Genomic DNA, 22,692 nt, shown 5'->3' with positions numbered 1-22,692 from the left:
AGCTGGCCTGCTTGTGAGAGTGTTACTGTGTAATTCTCCTTCTCCCCTGAGAAGGAAGCCGTACCTTGCAATCTTAGCATCCAGCCGAATCACGCCAGCCTCTTTCCTGTAGCTGTGGGGCCCATGTCTTCTGGGGGAGCCACAAAAAGAACGGTAAGCACCCACAAGTTTGCAGAATTCTGCCCTTCTCATGCTTCTGCTCCTCTAGCAGCCAGTGCACTCTCTAAACCCAGCAGGGCCATTCTTTGCAGGGAGAGCCCAGTAAAAGTAACGAGAAAGCATAATCATGATCGCAGCGATACAGCTGGGCTGCTTTGGTTTCTCTCTCACATGTGAGGAGGGAGAGGAGGTGAAAGAAAAGGAAGAACTGAGCCTCTGCTTCGTCTTTCCTGGGTGTGACGTGGGAGGTCTTTGCCTGTGGAAAGAACAGTGCTGCTTGTTTCTGGAGAGACACGAGGTAACGGTAACACGCCCCCAATTCATACATGTCGGAGGGGCTTGACAGCTGAAATTTTAAGGGGAGCTGATTTTGTGGTTAATTTTATTTATCCTGCTTTCTTGGCCAAGATCATATGCTTCTGTCCCATGCCATGTAGTCCCACGAGCTCCCCAGACAGCAATTTACAAATCTGTTCCCTTCTGTGGCTAAGTTTTTTTCTACCACCACGAGTTTTCATAAAGAAAACAGAAAACCCAGAAGCCATGGCACCAGAGTGATCTTCAATGTTTCATCAGAAGTTGTCCTATATGGGTACTTATTTATATTTAGCCCTGAATGAAAGGCCCCAGGAGGCTGCAGCCTGAGCGGATTTGGTTCAATATCTGCAAAGGAATTTAAATAAACTTACCAATGAAGAAATCTTCCCCACATGAAGGGGGAAAAAAAAAAAGTGGAACTTGAGTCTAATTGACCTTGGGACAAAGACAGGCTGGAAACCATTTGCCGGTCAATAACAGCACCAGGCAGTGTGTACACATGCCTTTGTGAGCGTGTTTATGTGTTCCTCGGGCCGGGTGGGGTAAAAGGAAGTCACATCCTTCCTCCGTCTCCCCAGCCACTGTAGACTGAAAGAAGGAACTGATATTTTGTTATCAGGGTGGATGCTAAAAATTAACATTCCAGCTATTTCTGGCTAGCGGGCTTAAATAAACTAATAACAGATGAACACGAAAAAACAATACTGGTACAGATTAACAGTTGCATGGTGGACTGTCTGCTGTGCAACGGTTATGAATAATGCATTGTTATCTATTATCATTAAATCTATCCAGGATTAGCAGCTATGCAAATTATTTAGCATCTAAGATTTAAGGGATAAAATCAATGCATATATGCTAGCCACATATTAACTTAAGATCAACCATCTAGCCAAATTCAGTTGATGCACAGGGGGTCCTTATGGTCTAATTGTGTTAGTTTATTTTCCAAAGCAGAGCTTCTGTTCTTGGCAATTTAAGATGTCTTCATAATCTATGTCAGTGTTGAAAGAAAAGGAAAGAAGAGAAGAAGAAGAAGAAGAAGAAGAAGAAGAAGAAGAAGAAGAAGAAGAAGAAGAAGAAGAAGAACTATTCTTCATCCGAGCAGGAGAAAAGCCCAAACCTCTTCACGATTTCCAACCTAGGAGAGCACAGCTTTATCTTGTTCTTGGGTTTTGGCTATTGGGGTTCCTGGTGCAGTGAGAGGATGCTGATTGGCTTCCTTTAAGGCAAAGTTCAGCTGAGTCAGAGAGGCCAGGGCTGTGCACCCCAGCCTCGGTGCAGACTCCAGGCTCTGGCAGGGATGGGGTGGCACACAGGGGCAGCGAGGGGCTCTGTGTGTGCAGCCCCCATGGGAAGCCCTGGGCCTGGGAAAGGAGACGCACTGCTCATCCCACAAGAGCACTGTCTCTGTTCTGCCCCTGCTCCACCTCGATACAGGTGTGAAGGAATCTCAGCTCTATTAGTGGTAGCTGTGAGTCAGGAGCGACTCCTCACCTCCAATTCCTGGGGCATCTCCTCAAGGGTGACACCAGACCCTCATTTTAGATCATCACTGTGCCCCCCCCCCCACCTCTCTCTTCCTTTTTCTTTCTCTGTAATGCTGGGCTTTTGGTGGGTTCCAAATAGACCAGTAAACATACACAGCATTTCTGAGCGTGGTGATTGCTTCTAACAAACAGATTCAGACTTCAGCTTTTCAGTGTTTTTGAGCAAAAAGAGCCAGACAAGTTGCATGTTTCCTCGTCACACGCTGTTGCAGTAGCTAACTCCTGGGTTCTGGGATTTTGTCACAATATTGGATTTCGGGTTGTGGCTCCAGTCACCCCTTGGTCACCTGCTGTGACCAGGTCACAGGTTTTTGCTTAGACCCAAGGCAGGGGTTAGCAGCTAGTGTTTGAGTGTTTTTGTGTCAATTAAAATTTCTTAAAGGACATACTGCTACTGGGTGACAAGTTGTTTTTAAATTATTTACAAGCTCAACATTTTACTTAAAGCAAGTTGTCAACTGAATCCGGTGATCATTTCATCTGCCGGACTCTCCCTGAGCCCACCAACCATGGGAAAGGTTATCTCTTTCATTTCCTGCTTTAGCAGCTCAGTGGACAACTTCTTGGCAGTCCCCTCCTGGTACTGCAAGGTGACAGAGAGGCACTGATAACCTTGGGGGCATTTGTTTCCAGAATTTCCCCAAATGCAATTTTTCATTGCATTATGGAGGAAGACCACGCCATAAGGGCCTTTTTATGCATCTAACTTCCACTATAACCACAACCTATGGAAAAATCAATGATAATTTTTCTACTTACCTTTCATTTGCTATTACACATAGCCATTGACTCTGTCTTCTTTGGTCCCCTCTCCTGTGTCCATATTGCTATTGTACATTCATTAATACAGTTCCTAGCTCTCTCCATCTCGAGCTTGTGTACCTCAATTTCCTCTGCCTGGGGTGATCTTCTCACTGATCTTGATTACATTCTATTCTCTCTCTCTCTGTCTCTCTCTCTTTCCTGCAGGAGGACACTGAAGTCAGAGCCTCACATGTGCTAGGCAAACACTCTTCCACTGAGCTCTATCGTCAGCCCTGTTTTGCTCTGTTTATTATGGATACCTTAGATAGCAACCCTTCCTTCTCTGGGGAGGCTTCCCAGATCTATTACCTTATCTAATGTTGTTTACTCCCCACCACTCCAGTCCAGTGACTGTCCATTAACATGTTACCTACGTTTGTCACCTACCAGTTTCTAAAATACTCCTATTCATTAATCTCCATAAACAATGTTTCCATCATCAAGAAGATAAGCTCCACAAAGCAAGAATCTCATTTTCTTGTTTTTGACTGTTTTCTTGCTCCCAGAGGCAGTAGATACTTAACAAATAGTTGCCACACAAGTTAATGATTGCAATCAGGAGGCCTAGCTATATTTCTAATGACTTTGGCTTTCTAATGACTCTGGACCAACCACTTTCCCTTTGATACAACTGATTTTTGGAAACACATGCAATTCTAGATTTCAGGATTAAAAGACAGACAAAACAATCTTAAAATTCATATGGACCCAGAAGAGACACAAAATAGCAAAAGCAGTCCTAAGTAACAAGAGCAAAGCAGGAGGCATCAAAATACCGACTTGAAATTATATTGTGATGCTACTATGATAAAAACAGCATGGTACAGGCACAAAAATGGACATGAGGATCAATGAAATAAAATAGCAGAGGCAGAAACAAACCCAAGGACATTTGACCATTTGATCTTTGACAAAGGAGTCAGAAACATAAACTGGAGGAAGACAGCCTCCTTAATAAATAGTGCTGGGAAAACTGACTGTCCGTATGGAGACACACCTTGCTCACCATGTACTAAATTAAAATCAAAATGGACCAAAGAAATAATGTTAAAACAGTAATGAAACCTGCTGGAAGATAAAATAGAACTCTTAAAGTCACAGGCATAGGAAGCAGACTTTCTGAACAGAACCCTGGTTGCACAGGAAATAGTACCAAGAACCAAAAAGTGGGATCATATCAAATTAAAAACTTCTGCATAGCAAAAACCAGCAGAGTGAAGAGGTAGCTTACTACTGTCAGCTAATCCTCACATATATAAAGAACTCAAAAAAAAAACTGGCTCCCCTAAAATAAAACACCCAATCAAAAAATGGGCAAGCAAAGTGGACAGACTCTTCACAGAAGAGGTACAAATGGCCAATAAATACAGAAAGAAACCTTCAGCATCATTGGCCACTAGAGAATCACAAATTAAAAATACACTGAGATTCTGTCCTACCCTAGAATAAATAGCCACATCAAGGAACTGAATAATAACAAATGCTAGCAAAGCCATGAGGGAAAAGGATCCCTTCAAATTGTAGTGGGATGCTAGCTGGTACAACCACCATGGAAATCAATATAAAGATTTGTTTAAAAAGCTAAGGCAAGAAATTCCATTCACACAGATACCTTCTGGGTATCTTCCTGGAAGAGTTAAAGACATCATATGTAGGCACAGCCATGTTTATAGTAGAACAGCATGTACATAATAGCTAAAACTTGGGAACAACCTATAGGTCGTCAACAGATGAAAAGAAAATAGTATTTATACACAATGGGGTACTACTGTGCCATAAAGAAAGATAAATGATTCATTTGTAGAGAAATTGATGTACCTTGAGATTATAATGTTACAATGAAATAAGTCAGACATCTGAGCTTAAATATTGCATGGTTTCTCATACAAGAATCCCAAAGTATAAATGAAGAGCAAAACGGAAGACAACAGGAAATGGGGGGTAGATCTTTCCTAAATGGGAAGAAGGTCCAGAGATGGTGTGCAGAGGGATGAAAAAGGAATTGAAGTGTGTTCTGTGCATGCCCAACTCTCCACAAGGAATGGGAATGTTACAAACGTGTACTAATCCTGCAAACGTGTACTAATGAAAACAAAGATTTCGTGGTCACTCTGTGATGTGGAAGTGGCCAGGCAGAAGCTAAAACACCGTGAGTGGTGAACACGGGCTTGGTTTGGGGCTGACAGTTTCCTCAAGCAGTGACTCTCAACTGGGCAGTGGACCGGCCCCCAGACAACATTTGGCAATGTCTGGAGATATTTTTAGAAGACAGAACTCGGGGGAGGGAGTGATGCCTGTAACTGGCATCCTACAGGATGAGGCCAGGAATCCCACTCCAGCATCTTAAACGAGACAACACCCACAACCGAGACACAGCCACCCATAAGGGCCACTCTGCTGGGGCCGGGGCCATGAGCGACAGCAATGACATTTCCCCTTTCTGTTTGAAAGAGGATGAGTCAGTGTCCAAACAGGGTTGAATTTTTCAGGATTTCTTAGTCCAGAATGATCATTTAGCTTTTTTTGTATCAAAGTTAAAAAGATTTTGAATGCAAGTATCTTTACTGTCGTTTCGATTATAGAAATAAGCTAGGTATGTTACAGAGGAATTCAGGTAAATCAAAAAGATATTAAAAAAGAAAGAGAAAACTATTCATAGTCCTGCTGCATGGAGATAAACACACAGGCACGTTGGTGTGTAATTTTAAGACAGTGTTCGAGGTATGCATGCACAGAGATTCCTTTTTGTCTGTGTGGTACTGGGGACTGAACCCAGGGCCTTCTCACTGGGCTCTAGCCACAGCCTCTTTTTAATTTTTTTATTTTGAGAGATGGTCTCAGTAAGTTGCTGAGTTGCGCAGGCTGGGCTTAAATTTGAGAGTCTCCTGCCTCAGCTTCCCACCTCAGCCTCACAGCATGCTGGGATTACATCTGTACACCACCACAACCAATGTGACTTATGAGTATGACAAAGTGGAATGTGGTATTTAATACATGATTGTTTTATAATCTGCCTTGTTCATATAACAATATTTTGCTGGCACATTGTAAAGTTATAAATAATGGTTTCATATTTTGCTTTATGGATGATCTAAATATATTTTACCAATCTTTACTTACTAGTAACTTGATTTGATATTTTAATATTATAGATGATATTTCAATGAATCCCCTTGTTTATTTCTTCTTGTTTATCCTCAGTTATTTAATTTTTTCCTTCAGTAAAATGACTAGAGTGGCATTGCTGTGACAAAGAAGACAAGATATGTGTCAAGTTCTGCGCCCAAAGACTTGCCCAAGTACTAATAGGTGTCAAATAATTAGAAATCTCGGTACACAGCACTGAAACTCCCTATGCATCCCCACTTATGGATGAGAGAAGCAGTTTACAAGGTAAAGCATCTCGTTAGGCTTGATTCTTCTCTTTTCTATCCCAGCGACAGAACAGACTCATTGCTATTTCCTGCAGTCATTTAAATTTGGCTCAGGTAAAAATTACCGGGGAGGACAGAAAGGACCTTTCACTAAGTACTTCCGTGAATCATCAACTATATACGAGGAATTTCTGTTTTTCCAAAAACCTGACAGTTTGGGTATCACTTTTCCTAATTGTAGAGGGGAAATCTGAGAATTACACATTGCCACGAAGACCACAAACACTGATAGAGTCAGTTTGAATTCCTTTCTGTTCATAAGGTCATTGCCCACCCAAAGATATAATGTGCCAGGGGTGTTTTCTATGTTAGGACCATGGACCATGGAACTGATGTTCAAATTATGACCCCGAGGATCATAAGATTTTATACCTGTAAATAAATAATCAGCTAGCTTCAGGATATTGTACTTACCAACCCAGAAGAGTAGATTAATATACATTTGAAAAAACAGCTTCAATAACTAAGATTAAAAATACAGATATCTGATCTCTCTTTAGTAATCAAAAAACGTAAGCAGTTAATTGACATTTGTATTTGGTAAGTTCCTTATTTCAAAGGACTCCAATATTCTTGATACTTGTTATCATCAACAGATGAGATACGTTGGTCTAGTCAATAACTGAGCAATAAATATAGTTTCTTCTAATAATCCGAGAAGCCAAGGCTCTGAGAGAACATTCTTTTCTGAATGCTTTGTGGTTCCTGCTCATTAGAATTCTCGAGTCTCCCCAGCAGCTCATGTTTTACCTGGGATAAGCTATAGGAGGGTCTTCTCCAGGAGCACACATGGGCAAGCCTCAGGTAAAGGGTGCATAGGTAGTTTCAGAGTGAGATTTCCAAAGTGGAAGGAAACCCATTTTTGGGGAAAAATCTTTGTATTGGTCTTCATGGTTTGAAATTCTCCACTCTATCCCATGATGCAGCAGCCTACCATGTGGTGATCAGGAAAAGACTCAAAGATGTATGAGTGAATCGGTTGCTGCACAGCTTTCTAAAGTGCATGGCACTACTGGGCATAAATATGAACAAACCATGACAAATACATACTGTGGAATAGCAGGCAGCTATCAGGTTCTGGTCAAGGGTCCCAACTGTCTGGCTTAAACATATGGTGAGAAAAATAAAAAACAGGGCCAAGCATAGTATTCCATCAATGGCTGGGCCATCCATGTCTCTGCATCAGGCCTCTCCACTCCCAAAGCAGCCAGGATTTATTAGGTGTGTGGAGTGGTAGGTGGGGCTTGTAAAGGATTACAGTTCTCAGAAGACTCAGACCCAAGAGGATATAGATGATCATATGCTAAGAAGGATCTTGTCCTGGAGTATAATCCTGAGATGATTTAAGAAGGTTTAGAAGAGTCAATGGGAAATCTCAGATGGGTGGTACCAATAATCCCATACTTCCCTGTTAATCCATAGGGGAATACGAAAAATTAGCCATTGTGAATTTGTGGTCCCCAACATGCAACAGTTAAAATAATCTCTTCTGGCTCTCAGTTTTTTTCCTAAACACATGGACTGTGGCTTAACTTTTCACTCTTGTAATGCTGCCCTTGATGAACTGAAATCCTTAGTTTAAGAGAGCAGTTGTGTGTTGCTTAATAATGGGGATATGCTCTCAGAACTACATCATTATGTGCTTTGTCATTGTGTGGGCATTACAGAGAACACATATACAAGCTCTGATGGTGTAACCTACTAGACACTTACTGTATTCTAATCTTATGGGACCACTGTCCTCTATGTGATCCATCATTGACCAAAATGTCATTATGTGGCATAAGACTCTATCATTTCATTTATCTTTGTTTTAATTATATGAAGTGGTTGTTGTATCCCATTTATGAGATATTTTACCTCCAAATGGTTAAGATATTAGCCTTTGTTTTTCAAAAGTCTTTTATTATTTTAATTTTCAGATTGAAATCTATAGTTCATCTAGAACCTAAAATTTATATTTGAGTACTATGCAATATAGAGTTTAAAATGTACTTTTTCCCAAATGAATACCTTTTTGACCTAGAGTGATTAACAATAAACACTGTCCCTCCCATTAATCATTTTCAATTTTTTCACAAGCTAAATGACCATATAATTGTGGGTTTTCCATTTTTCAGGAATCTATTTCTTTTTTGTACCAATACCATATGATCTGAGGTATTAAAGTAAACAAAGACTTGAATAAGTCTTCACAAGCAGGCTATTCAAAGTGACCAGGAAACTTATTAACAAGTGCTCAAATTTGTTAATAGACAGGAAGTATATATTTAGAGCCATATTAATATGCTATTATCTCTCTACTGGAATGATTAAAATAAAAAATTGGATAATAAAAAAGAAAAATAGGTGTTAGTGAGGATATGGAAAAATTAGACCCCTCAAACACTTCTGACTATAATAAATTAGTGTAATCCTTTTTTGAAAAATGTTTGGTAGTGTCCTCCAAGCTGAATAGATGCTTATCACCTTATAGTTATACTTCTAGACACGTATTCAATAGGAATGCTTGTATGCATATACAAGTGCTACACAAATGAGTGTACTTAAGAGTTGTATCCCTAATGATACCTTCGACTACCAAATAACCAAATAGCCACCACTCGTAGACTAGGAGAATTATTTGTGTCTATTCAGTGAATGGAAAAAAAATGTTGCCAATGGAAAACACGGGTGAATCTTCCTAAGACTGAAAGGTAAAAAAGTAGACATCAAAGAGCATATTCTGGTGATCCCCATCTGGAGACCAGCGCCATGCGAAGCCACTGTCAGGGTGGGGAGAGCCAGACCAAGCCTCTCTTGGTGAGTCAGCACCATCGATGGACTGCAGGGGAGAGAACCAGGCCTCACCAGGAGGTGATCCCTGCATGGAAATCATATCATCTTCATTGTTTGGTTGGGTTGGTGTCATGGTTTATGTCTGTGTCCCCCAGCCCTCAAGAGTTTGAATTGTGCATTTGTTATTCGTTCATTGTCTAGTGCTTGGGTTGATTGTGTCAGTGCTCCACCCACATAGGGGTGGAGCCAGGATGTGATGTAATGGCAGGAAGAAGGTGTGTCTTTCTCTTTGCTGGTTCGAGCTTGCTGTTTGCAGCTGCCATGAACAGCGGTCCAACCATGCCCACCTGTCTTGGAGCCAACTGAGTGTGGACTGAAACCTCCAAAAACTGTAAGAAATAAACCTTTCCTTTCCCAACTTTGGGCTTCAGGTATTTTGTCTCAGCAATGAGTAAAAAGTAACTAAGACAGTTGGGTTTTATTCTGTTTTGTTTGATTATGTTAAATCTGATGACAGGAGCAGCTATTTGAAAGACAGCAAGACATATTATGGTAGCAGGATTTACTCTTGGCTTGTTTTGATGTCTTATTGTATTTATTGTTTTGTTTTTGTTGTCTCTATTCTATTCTGTTCTGTCCAATTTTTATTATGTCCAAAGGCATCTGCAACTATTTTGAAGACAATAAAAGGCATTATGGTAGCTATTGTTGACTTCATAAGGTTTTGAAATCCTGTATCACTTATACTGGTTTATTTTGATTGGTTTTATTCTATTTTATTTTCCTTGATTTTATCCTCTTTAAAATAAAAAAACAGCATATTCTATTTCATGAAGTATAAAAATGGCCAACACAAGTATACCATGATTGAAGTATCTTGATTTTGGTGTCAGTAACTGGGGTAATGTTTAATTTGTGAAAAAATTTTTAGCTAGAAATTCGTGATTTGTGTTCCTAATATATATATTTCAATAGGTACTTATTTTTTTTAAAAAAATCAGGTAGCTATACATTGTTGAGTGAAATATATGGTATAAAAGAACTTATTTTATAGTGCCTACAAAATAATACCAAACATTCTTTATGAACATGTACACAAGTGCACAGGTTAATTCTGGGAAAGATATTAGGCATTAGCATATATTGGCTATTGAGAAATGAAGCCTTTTATCTTGGCTGTATTATGACAATTCTGCTGTTATTAGATGGACAATCAGAGATCAGATCATTGCGCGCACCTCAAGTTCTTAAAAGGGGAGACTTTCAGCAAAAGGAGGAATCAGGAGCCCTGCTTTTAAAGAAAATGATTGACTAAGAATAAAAAGGCCCTGAACACCAGCTGATTGTGAATAATTCCAAACATTGTCAAATTGCTCTCATATTACTTGTTAACTTTAATAGCAACAACAAAAAATCAACATCAAGTATTCTATAGGACACCTGTGAAGAGAACCAACTACATTTTAACAAATACTCACTTGTTAACTATAGAAAATGCAATCATAAATTTTCAGGTAGTCTGGGGCTTTGAATAAATATGGTAACCAATACTTCATAACAAACCACAGAAGTCTGGCAACCAATTGTTCAGAGTGTGTTTCCAGCTTCAGAGGGACAAAAGGAATCTAAATGCAATGGCTTTTTAGAAATAGGTATTTGAATAACAACAGAGCCAGGAGTCCTACTGGCACCTCTCCTGGAACTGGCCCAAAGGAAGACCAGGTAAGGCCTATGTGGATCTTCCCACAGTGAGATGGCCTCTATAATGAGCCTTCTGGAAGTGTAGGGTTGAATCCTAGGAGAAGAAAAGGGAGGCAAAGAGCAAAAAGGCAAAGGCAAAGAGTTATACACTGTATCAACTTGAGAAATCTAGATGCTTAACTTACTAACTCAGTAGTTCTACATCTAGGTTGTAGAGGACACGCCCTTACCTCTAGGATGTTGAGCATTGCGTCAACTTGAGATGTTTAGAAGTTTGGTTAAGTGATTCAGCAGGGGGCCAGGTCCTCACTTTGTAAACATCCTGAGCCTGGGCAAAAGGAGGGCAGGGAGAAGGTGTGAGTGCTATACCTGCCCCAGGGTAGCCTGCATACAATATAACAGAGGAAAAGATGCTTGCTCTCTCTCTCTCTCTTTTGCTCTTGTTGCTATTTGTTGTCTTGTACCACCTTGAACTGTTGGTCCTCAATCATACCTGCCTGCCTTGGAGCCAGCTGACTGTGGACTGAAACCTCTACAAACTGTGAGCTAAGCAAACCTCTCCTTCCCTAACTTTTGAGTGTCAGATATTTTGTCCCAGCAACAAGAGAAAGGTAATCAAGACACCCTTCAATACTGAAGCGAAGAGAAGTCAGTGGGGATGTCAGTGCATTTACAGTTTCATTTATTTGATTTTTGAAAGAGAACATAACAGTAATATTACATAAGAAATTTTTAAAAATAAGGTTGTCTTCCATTAATATAAAGGCCAGAGGTGGTTCTTTAGCTTTAGGGAAAGGACATTTTAATTATTTGCATTTCACTGGGGAAGGGAAACCTTGTGGAACCGGAGAACTGTAGCAATGAAGAGACCTTAGATCTCATGAATTTAGTGCTTCTCAATCCAGGGTATCTATGATTCACTTGAAGGATGCTGATGATGTTGAAACTGAATTAATGGAATAAAGTCCAGATATTTACATTTTCAAAGGTCTGTAGTGGATTCTGATGCCTGGTGTAGATTGACAAGCACTGATCCTTTGACTCATTGATTATCATGTCTTTTGCATCGTATGGCCTGCCGAGAGCTTTCTTGCAACCATTTTACTTTGTTTTATGGCTTTATCAGGAAGAAATGCTTCCATTTCTAGAGGCTTAACTAGTGAGGTCAATGATAGAATCTAATGTTTCCAAGCATTCTTCTTTCTCCAGCTGGATTTATTGGTCAGATGGATCTTTTGGCAGTAAACCCTTGAAAAGACTGAAATACAAAACAGCTGGTCCAGTTTGTTCAGAGCAGATGCAGGGTTGGAGTTTCCAGAGCAAGATGCCCATCAGATCAACCCCGAGAAGGGAAGGAAGTGGAAGCAGGATTGGTGGAAAAAGATAGTGAAACTTAAGCTGATGCCAGCCCGTAAGGCCTTGGTCAACCTTGCTGTGAGTTGTAGAGGGAGTATTGGCCACCAGCATTGGCCCCAGTGGCATCTCTCTAAGGCCAAGGGGTGCATTGTTTGAAGCAGAGCACCACACATGTGGGGAGTGTCCTTACAGCTCTGAAAACCCTGAAGTAGCCAATGTTTAGAAGGTCTGCTACCAGCACTTCCCACACCAAGCACTTCCTCAGAGGAGCAGCTGGGCGTAGCTCTGGTTCTGCACTACAGAGATGTAAATAAGTGGAGGAAGAGTGCAGGGAATCTAGGATCTGATGATCCATGATTCACTAAGGGGAAGGAGGTCATGGGGGAAGAGCAACCTCAGGCAATGGAATGGAAGAGGAGCAGGGTTGAAGGAACAGAAAAGGTGGTACAAGTTAGAGAAGAAACGGTACACCTCTTGTCTTAGTCCACTGTGTGTTTTTAAAACAAAATACCTAAGGCTGAATAAAGATTTTTTTGCAGCTCACAGGATAACACTACCATTTATCAAGGACCCCTTTACTTGTGTCCCGTGACATGACACAGAAGGAGGAAGTAGGTGCATCCAAAGAGGATGATCACTTGGTGGCACAGGAAACAAGAAAGTAAGGAGGGACCAGGCTTACTCTTTTGTAACAGCTTGCTGTCCCTGGAGCTAATCCACTCCTGTGAGACACAACCCATTCCATGAGACCAGCAATAATCCCTCAGGAAATCCATCATGACCCACTCACCTCTCACCAGCACCTCCCAAACCTCCACCACCTGTCAACATTTCTGCTCTGTGCACCGAGCTTCTAACACTTGAACATGGCGCACAAACTCTTATATGGAGAAATCTCAGATGGTTGTGTATCCTCATCTGTCTATTGAGGACAAAAAAAGGGGCAGGGAGATTTTAGGACTGGGGTGAGATCAGATAACTTTATAAAGGATACCCTGTGTCTCTTGACCTTCAGTATAAAGGGGATTTGATAAATGCAAATCAGATTCAACCTGCATTTATTGAGGATCTGCCACTGATATGGCTTGTATCTAGATGTCCCCCAAGACCTTGTGCACTCATAGATGGGGCTTTTCAGAGGTGACTGGATCTAGAGTTTATCATACTGATATTAAGGGTGTCAGGTAGTGGATTAGTCCACTAATTGGTTCATCATGGTTCTGAGTGTGGGAAGGCCCACTGTGGGAGTGGGTGGAGCCACCCAAAAGCCTTGTGGCCTGGATGGGATGAAGGGAGGCTTGCTGCTCCTGCCTGCTGCCTCCTGCCTGCCCTGCCATGGACTGTTTCTCTTCTGAGATTCTGCTTTACCGTGCTACCCTGCCTTCAAGCCAACTGATTGTGGACTAAAATGTCTAGAGACTATGAGGTGAAATAAATCTTTTACTCTTTAACTTTTGGGTGTTAGATATTTTGTCCTAGCAATGAGAACATAAATAAAACAGCTGCCGTGTGTGCCAAGCAGGTATTTTTTGTGTATCCCTGGATGACTACAGTCTCATCTTAGTCACCCTGTCATGAAAAATTACCCTTTAAGTACTTATCTTCTAACTTTTCAATTTACCCAGTCTTTTATTTAAAAAGTAAATGCAGGGGATATCTTTTTCCAAAATGAAAACAGAGCCGTCCCTAGAATCCTGTTAAGAATGTGGCAGAGAAGCTCCCATTAAAAAAGGATACTTTGTTATCCCCACTTTAATTATACTTGTAAAATAAACATTTATGAACAAGAATGCCTTTAGTTACAGTCTCAATTTTAATAGCTGGTGCTCAACCCTTTTATTTTGGTTGAGTAGATTAGATGTAGAGTAGTGAATTAATGCCGGGTTAATTATCACGGGATCAGTGGTTCATGTCAGCTTCCGATGACAAACTAGAACAATCAACATGTGCTGTCTTCACCTATAAATTACAATGTTCAATCGCAAATTTTTACCACAAACGTTAATATATGTTAAAGTTAACATTTACAGTTTCAAGGTTATAAGATAGCAGCTCTTAAAACTGTTAAACTTTTTAATATAGTAAGAAAATCAGACAGCAGCTCTTAAAACAAACTTTTAATATAGTAAGAAACATTTTGGTAGAAAGAAACAGGCTGAGGCTCGTCTTTAAGATACGATGGATTGGTTTGACTCAAAATATGGCAACTGACATGTAAATATTCAGCAAGAATGTTTTTAGCTGTCTGTCAAGATCAATTTCTAACCAAAAGAGGTATCTACTCAGACTATGTTGCCTGTCTTCTGAATGTTTGAGGTTTCTGGTAAGTTTGTGCACTGAAGCTTGTAACTTCTGGCTTTGGTTATTTTTTCCAGCCAGACGTATATGAAAGAATGTGGAGCCTATTAGTTTCTGTAGCCAACTTGACAAGACTTGATTTGAGCAAGTCACCTGATATCCATGTTCTCTTTTTTTTGACACAAACACAGACACCCCAAAGTAGCTCTGGCTAATGGCCTTATGCAAGGGTACATCCTAGATAAAGGTGGAGAGCAGCTGTGCATCCCCAAAGTTGACCACTATCATGTTTGTGAATATCCAGGGACAGTGAGGGTCAGGAACAGAGCTGGAAAGATGGTGGCACGGGGCCACCTTCTTCCTTTAGATCAGATACAAAGATAGGAAGGTAAGAATTGCCATAAGAGATACTAGTTTTGCTCCTAAATGAAAGTTAGAGCAGGGAGCAGGTAGAGACAGGACCACAGTGTGATGTTCATTGGCCTGATGCACTATTCCCACGGTTACAGAGGACAAGTTGACCGTGCTATCCAGGTGGAGCTTCAGAACTATGATTTCTAAGTGCCTAGTCTCACAGTGTATAACCAGATTTCCCCACATTGGGATGTGATGCTGTGCATCACAACATAAAGGAAACTAGATTTAATCTGGCTCAGTATTCCAGGGGATTCAGTCCATGTCTGGTTGGCTCCACAAGAGAAATATGGTGGAAGGGCTTGGCAGAGCAAGGGTGTTCAGTCCATGGTGGCTGAGGAGCACATCAGGGGATAGTGTGCCGGAGAAAAAGGAAGCCAGGACCATATACTGCACCCAAGGTCACATCTCCATGACCCACTCAGACATCAAACCCCCTCAGTAGCTTGCAAGCCAATCAAGATGACACAATTAAACTTAATCATCAAGGACATAGTTGAAGACGAATGTCTTGTGCAATAGCTCATCACCATAGTAGCTATTTATTAAATTGTGACAGGTAAGACTGAGGGAGGGGAAATGGGTAGGTTCAAGGGATCTGGCATTTGGAGAACCTGCTATTTAGGCAACTAGAAGACCCCAAGGAGACACAAATCCCTAATTCAAGACCCATAGCTTTTTGAGTGTTGACATGATTTTTAAAAATTTTTAGATTTCAATGTATTTTGGACTTTTTTGCATTGGGGATGCTCAACTGATAAGCTCTATGCAAATATTCCTAATAAAACTCTGAAATCTGAAGTACTTCTGATCCCACACATTTTCAGTGAAGGGATGTCCAATGTAGAAAGAAGTTAAGAAAGGGCTGACATTGCATCTTACTACCATCGCTGTTTATTCCACCCAAATCTCTTCAGAGTAAAGCCCACAAGGTCTGCATTTCTGGTTCACACCCTCCTGATAAAGTAAATTCTCCACTTGAGGTTGGCCTTTTTACATTGGTTCTGACACTACTGCTGAATATACAAAAAACAGAATGAGCAGCCTCTTCAGGACCTTGAGGAATCTGTTTAATTTGTGATGGTTTGCATTTTGTTTGTTTTGGGAGAAATAAAAACACAACAAGGCCTAGAAAAATAACTACTTCATCACATCTTGTAATGTATTCCACCAAGGGTTGGAAACATAGTTTCAAATTGCCTGAGCACAGCCTTTGAGGTGGCTCATACTGAAGTCAGTGGAAAATTTCCACATGTGAGAATTACGGTATTAGAGCCTTTAAAACAACAACAACCAACACACACACACACACACACACACACACACACACACACACACACACACACGGCTGCCAGCATTTCCAACTGTCTGGAAATCTTGATCGTGCATCTAAAAAGCAGGAAGTCAGGACCGCCTGCATCAACAGTGTGAGCATGTATGCACGTGACGTTTCTTTTTTATCCTACAAAATAGTTTGGTTGGACTTAGCTTGCTTCATCTCATTCCCTGAGAGGATTTCTTTTTTATTATTGCTTTTGAAAGTCCTGCTGTATATCAAAGTGATACACAGGAGGTAGACGGCTTGAATTCTTTTTAAAAGTTAGCATAGAATATGGTAACTCACTTCCGGTTTTTGTGTAACGGCTAGCAGGAAAGTATCAGTCTTGCTACGTGTTCTTGTCCCTCCATTCTTGCCTCCTTCTTCCTTTCTGTGTTGCTTCATGACTCATATCGAAGACTAACACTGTCTTTGTTCTCAAGTAGCATCTGATAAGTCTTATTTTAACCTGCACTGGATTGGATAAACACCTAAAAAGGTGCTAATTTTCAGTGGGTGACCATGCTCGTCTGCTTGTCTTCCTGCTGTGTGGATGGTCCAATACTTCCTCTTAGGTTACCCTGGCTTGGAATTGCTCTACCTAATCAGGGTCATTTTCAACTGTGTAAAACTTTTCTTTCTTACAAAATCCACAGTGTCCATTTGGCAAGAGCCTGAGTGCAGGTAGTGTGGGGCAGAGATGGAAGGCTATGGAATGAACCCTCACTGGCTTGGGGAAGGGAAGGGGTCACTAGAAGGCACAGTGATGGAGTGACCATCCATCCAAATCCCCAGGAGGTGGCAGGGGAGGCGCTTATGGCACTTGGAGGGTCCCCATGCAGACTGGGCCAGCCACATAATGGAGTCACTTAGCAGAAGGTGCCACTCAACGATGATGCCAGTGATGGAACTAGGGTGCTTAGTAAGGAGAGTTCCCATCACAAGCCTCATCAGCAGCAAATCCTACTGACTCTACTTCCCAAATGTACTTAAAATCTGAGATTCTCACCACTCTGCCATGAGGCAGAGGAGGTCCTAGCTACTTTCTGTTACCTGGATTGTCAAAGTTCCTCCTACCTGGTTTCCCTGCTTCACTTGCCAGGGTGTCAGTCCAGCAGCCAGAGTAATCCTTTAGAAAAGTTCATCAGTGATCACAGTGAAAATCCACGTCCTCACCAGAGTGCGCCTCCCCCATCCTCCTCTCTCTGCCATTACACCCTTTCCCCCCTCCCTCTTTCTGAGGTGATGGTCCATCTTCCGTTTCCTTTGATTCCAGGCATCAACCCCCCTTCCCCAGAGCTGCATGGGTTGCCCCTCAGATTCCTTCAGGTTTAGCTAAAATATCACCCTCCTGGTGAATCTTCCCTGGCCACTCCTTTAAACCTGTGGCCGCCACCTCAGCCTGCTCTACCCTGTTCCTGCCTTTCCTCTGTAGCAATCACCCCTGGTGTTCTACACATTTACTGTCACACCAGTTAGGCAGAGGCCTTTGAAACCCCGTCTTGCAGGACTTCGGCTTTCTGACCCTGCTCCTACAGCACATGTCCTGGAATAGGGAAAATCCTTCAAACCTCAGACCCTCCCATCCCTAACGTGACACTTCGAATGAATGAATATTGAACAAGAAGTGCCATTTGATTGTCCTCTCTCGCCTTACAGCCAAGCAGAATAATAATGAGAGTAGACAGGTGAACAGAACAACGTTCTCAGAATGTTAGAGCTGGAGTCCAAGGCTCTGCTGTTCTCACGGCCTTTCCCCTTCTCTGCTGCTAATACAGCTTTGCTCTCTGAGGGAAGTGTCTAACCGGCGGCCGCCCCTGACCCAGGAAAAGTGGCTTCATTCCTGTTATTCAATCCATTCATTACAAGGTGGTTTTAGTTCCTTTCCTTGACTTCATTTCTCTTTCTTGCTCCATATTCTACTTGATATTAAACAACTATAGCCTCTTTACAAATAGGGGTTTTTAAATGCGTACGCCAGTGCTTTTGAAGCCAGCAGGTCTTCATTCCTGACTGACTCACTCAGGCTGAGCTGCTGTAACAACCTGTCACAGAGTAGGTGGCTTCCACAGCAGCAACTGATTTTCTCAGAGTTGTGGAGACTGAGAGTCAAAGTTCGAGATGGAGGCACGACTGAATTTTGGGTCTGTATTGTTCCCGCATGACTGCATGCTCTTTCCTCAGAAAGAGGGGGGACACGAGAGAGAGAGACTTATTTTCCTCTTCTTATAACATCCTTCTCTTACAAAGCTGATAACCCTAGCAGATTAGAGCCCACCTTTATGGCATCATGCATTTGGGGGAACACGATTCAGTTCATGACAATGCCTATTTTCCAACACCCACTATGTACAGTATCAGGCATTGATGGTGTTAATTTTCTTGTAACCTTAATTTTGATCCTCCTTCCAGTCTATATGTTTTCTTCTTCACAGAATGAATTTCAAGTTACCATTTAAACCCACTTTCGGGAAAGTAATTTATAGTTCCATCTTGCTTTTGCCCCACTTACCAAGTTTTTACTTTCTTGACTCAGTCTGGTTTCTTTTATTTTTGCTGTAAAAGCAGGTCAGTGTGAAACCTTCCTACAGCTTAGATCAGGAGCGTCCCCTGCCCCCAAAGCTTCCTGGCCACCGTGATGCCAGCAGCTGTCTCCCACGGCAGGTCTGCTATGTCCTCGTCTTGCCTTGGAGCCTGCTGCCGATGGACAGAAAATATGAGCCAGAAGACACTGTGCCTCCTTTAAGTTCTGAGTGTGAGGCTTTGTGCTCAGTGACAAGAAAGTGGCTAAGACAAAGCCACTGTCCCCATTTCGCGTGAATCCTGCATTGCCCCACCCCACCTCCCTTGTGTACGGTTGCACAGATACGACTGCGGGTCCTGACACACAGTGTGGCTCTCTTGTTCTCTTTCCCTGCACACAGTTTGTTTTTCACAAGCGTTTCAGTTTCTCCGTAAAAGCTCCAGAGGCATCCAGACCAAGCACTGTCCCCGTGGGAGTGAGCCACACACAGCCCCTGCTTTCTTTCTAACAAAGACTAGCCCTGCCTTGCAGATGGGGAAGCTGAGGCTAGAGGGTGCAAGGGACTTGTTCACCGTTCAGCTTCTGAGCTGCAAAGAGAAAGCCCGAGTGGGGCTGGAGATCAGGGGAGTCTGGAGGTAAACAAGCCCTTCCCTCATAAAAATCAAGATAGCAGGTCTTCAGGCATTTATCGTCCCAGAGACCTTCCAAAGAACTCTCTCCTTTCTCTTCTGTCTCTGCCTCCTGGACCAAACCTGCCTGGCAGTGTGAGAGGCCAAGGGTGGGAACAGAGTAGAGTCCATGGCCAGCAGTAGGACGGTCAGGTTTAGAAAATAAAAATGCAGAAACAGAGCCAAGTTTGAATTTCGGATACCTGGGAGACATACTTTATGGTACAACAGTAATTGCTTTTCATAGAAGAGGAAATTTACCTGGACGTCCTGCGTTTTATCTGACCCTGTAGCCAGAGGCCTGTTCTGCAGTGACACATGCGCTGTGAGTGATGAGTCCAGGCCTCTGTGATATTAAGTAGCTTGGAAAGGCAAACAGACAATACGGACACACTGAGCTTCACTGCGTTATTTACTTTAGTGGCTCTTCATAGTAAAAGCCCTGCCACAGAGATTCTAAGACAGATACGAATTTTATTTTGGGAACTGACTTATTTATCTTTATCGGCCCTGTTGCTATGATTTTCTGTGAACCAGCAGCATTTAATATCTAGCCTAAGAGAACTACACAACTGCATAGATACTTCTCTTTGGCCTCAGTTTCTTCATCTGAAAACTGGAGATAGTCACGGTATCTATCTCATGAAACTATTGTGAGGAGTAAATAAGAAAACATGAGGTGGGGAGTCCAGTAATTGTTACACAATAGACATTCATTAAATAACTGCCTTTATCTTGCCTTGTCGTTCCACGTCTGAGACCACACAGCATCGCTTCCTAGACCATCGCAAAATATGAAACTAAATTAGTAACGTGGATGCGCCTCAAAAGATTTTTATTCTTACTTTTTACTACCGTATTGGTGTCATCTCAGCCACATTCTTGTATAGCCCCAAGTGATGATTAGTCAATTGACTGATTTGTTTATTCAGTGAACACTTATTTAGCCCCTAATGTATGCTAGGCATACATCAGTGTTCTTGAAGACGGAGATACCTGATAAACAGCTCCAAATTCCATTTTTCTCTTGAAAGTTACTTCTTGTGTAGTGGTGGGGTTGGGGACCGGATCATCAAAAACACAGTCAAGTAAATATATTGATGACTTGATGTCACCAACCGGGGCTCCAGTTGGGAAACAGAGTATTGATTCTGATTACATGAATCTCACTAGTGATTTGATGAGGTTTTTGCCTGCTGTTCAAGAGAAGGGGAAGAGGAAGAGATCGAGAGAGGAATTCTACTGAAAAGCAGAGCGCCAAGACGAGAGGCAGCTGGAAGGAAATTTGAAGTTAAGAGATTTTTTATAGTTACTTTGAATGGGAGCTGTTATGTCAAGGCGTGTGTGGGGCTGTAAGGAATGACCAAGGTTAGGGAAGTGACCAAGTGCTTGGACTCCAGCCAGCAAGAAGGGGTTGGCCTGGGCTCCCACCAGGACCCTGCACCCTGGAGGGCAGTTGGCTGTGTTCAACTGGAGAGGAGATGGGGCGTGGAGCTTGCTGGACTTGGTAGAGGAAAGATGTGGAAGTTCTCATCTAATGTCTCAGATTTAAGATGCAAAATACGATGTAAGAGCATGGCTTCCACTGCTCTTATCAAGAGCTACTGATTACTGATAAGTTGAAATTGTTAATGATAAATTACAGCTTCCTATTTGTATCAGACTCTTTCTGTGCACCCCAAATATACTTGGCTTTTTGCCATCCTTCCCACTGCTGCGGGGAGGGAAAGACTGACTGACAGACTTGTCCACTGACAGACAGCGCTCCTTAGCTCGGCAGCCCGCGGGGCTGGTCATTTGCTGCTTTTCACCCTCACAGGCTTCTCTCCATGAGATACATTTCTTCCGGAAGACCTCCTGTCCTGGCCAGTCTGTTTCCAATCCCTCTCCACTGCACAGCCGGCCCCGAATGTGACGGGAACTGACAAACTCCCTGAACTGTCCCGTTGGATTTGTCTAATGGTCCTTTCTCTGACATAGATGAAAAAGTCATTGACAGAAATGGACCATTTACCGTGAACCTGAGCAGGGGTACAAGTGGTGACAGATGAAATGAGGCAGGAGACAAAGCTGGGAAATTCAGGACGGCTCTGACTGCCGAAGGAGATTTCTGCTTTGAAAATCAGAGATGAAGCGGATGCTATCGGTTTCTGCAGCTCTTGTCACTGGGCTGGTGAATAAGAAAGCCAAGCTCCTTGATTCCTAGTGCTCACCCTACGTGAAATCACAGAGAAGCTGCTTGAGGTGGCCGGAGGTCAGGGTGGCTTTCCACAGTCCATCCCAGGGCTTTCCAAGGATAGGAAGACTAAGGTAGGGCAGGGCTGTTTAAAATTGTAGCCATTTAGAAATTCTGTTCTGGAGGCAGAATTCCTGTTGAAGAAAGTTTTCCAAATAGAAGAATCATATCTTAGGAATAGTTTTGGATTCCATAATCAACACCATCATATAAGCACAGAATCACCCTTGGAGGGCTCTAGCCTCACCCATGTTACCCCTCTGTATTCTATTTTCTATTCATGCTGAAATTTGAAAATCACTGCATGTGTTAAAGGAACAAGCAGGAGGCTATCTATTTGCAGTTGTCTGGCCCTCAGACCACATTGCTTCTAAAGCAGAGATGAAATCTACCATTAAACGAGGCCTGGGTGGCGAATGCAAAGCATCCTTGTTGGACCACAAGTTTGGCTCATTCTCCCTTAACATTAAACCTTGAGAGCCTTCACAGATGGTGGACGATGTGTTTGTCATTGAAATCACGCAGTGCATCAAACTGAGGCTGGGTGAGAGTCTGTGTGCCGATGAATAATATCATCCCAGTCTTCCTTTCTGTCTGTCGGGCTTTCTTGCTTTCTTATCAGGAACTCGGCCAAGAATCCCGATTGTCAGTCTCAAGAATGCGGCAACCAAAATAAAAAACAGACAAGTATAATATTCCAGCAATGGCTGGCAAGTCAATGTCCCTGGATCCGATGACCTCACTCCCAAAGCAGCCACTCTTCCCTCCACACCGTGAACAGGAGGGGCTGCTAAAAGATCACAGCTCCTTTGAAAACTCAAGCTCAAGAGAGCATAGATAATCTTATGCTTAGAAGAATCTTGATGTGGAGTATAATCCTGAGATGACTCATAAAGATGTAGATGATCTTACACTTGAAAGGGTCAGTGGGAAATCCCAGATGGCTGGTGCCAGTAATCCCAGTTCTTCCTTTTATCCCCTAAGGAAATAGGTAAAATAAGCCATTGTGAATTTGTGGTCCCCACTTTCTTTCTCTCTCCTGTAGTATTGGGGATTGAACTCAGAACATTCACGTAGAGCCACATCCCTAGCCCATTTAAAAATTTATTTATTTGTTTGTTGATTTTGAAGAGC

Source organism: Cavia porcellus, unplaced genomic scaffold (assembly GCF_034190915.1).
Source record: "Cavia porcellus strain 051 isolate PalLab524CR breed Dunkin Hartley unplaced genomic scaffold, mCavPor4.1 scaffold_26, whole genome shotgun sequence".
Classification (NCBI taxonomy): Eukaryota; Metazoa; Chordata; class Mammalia; order Rodentia; family Caviidae; genus Cavia; species Cavia porcellus.
This window is presented reverse-complemented; position numbering follows the sequence as displayed.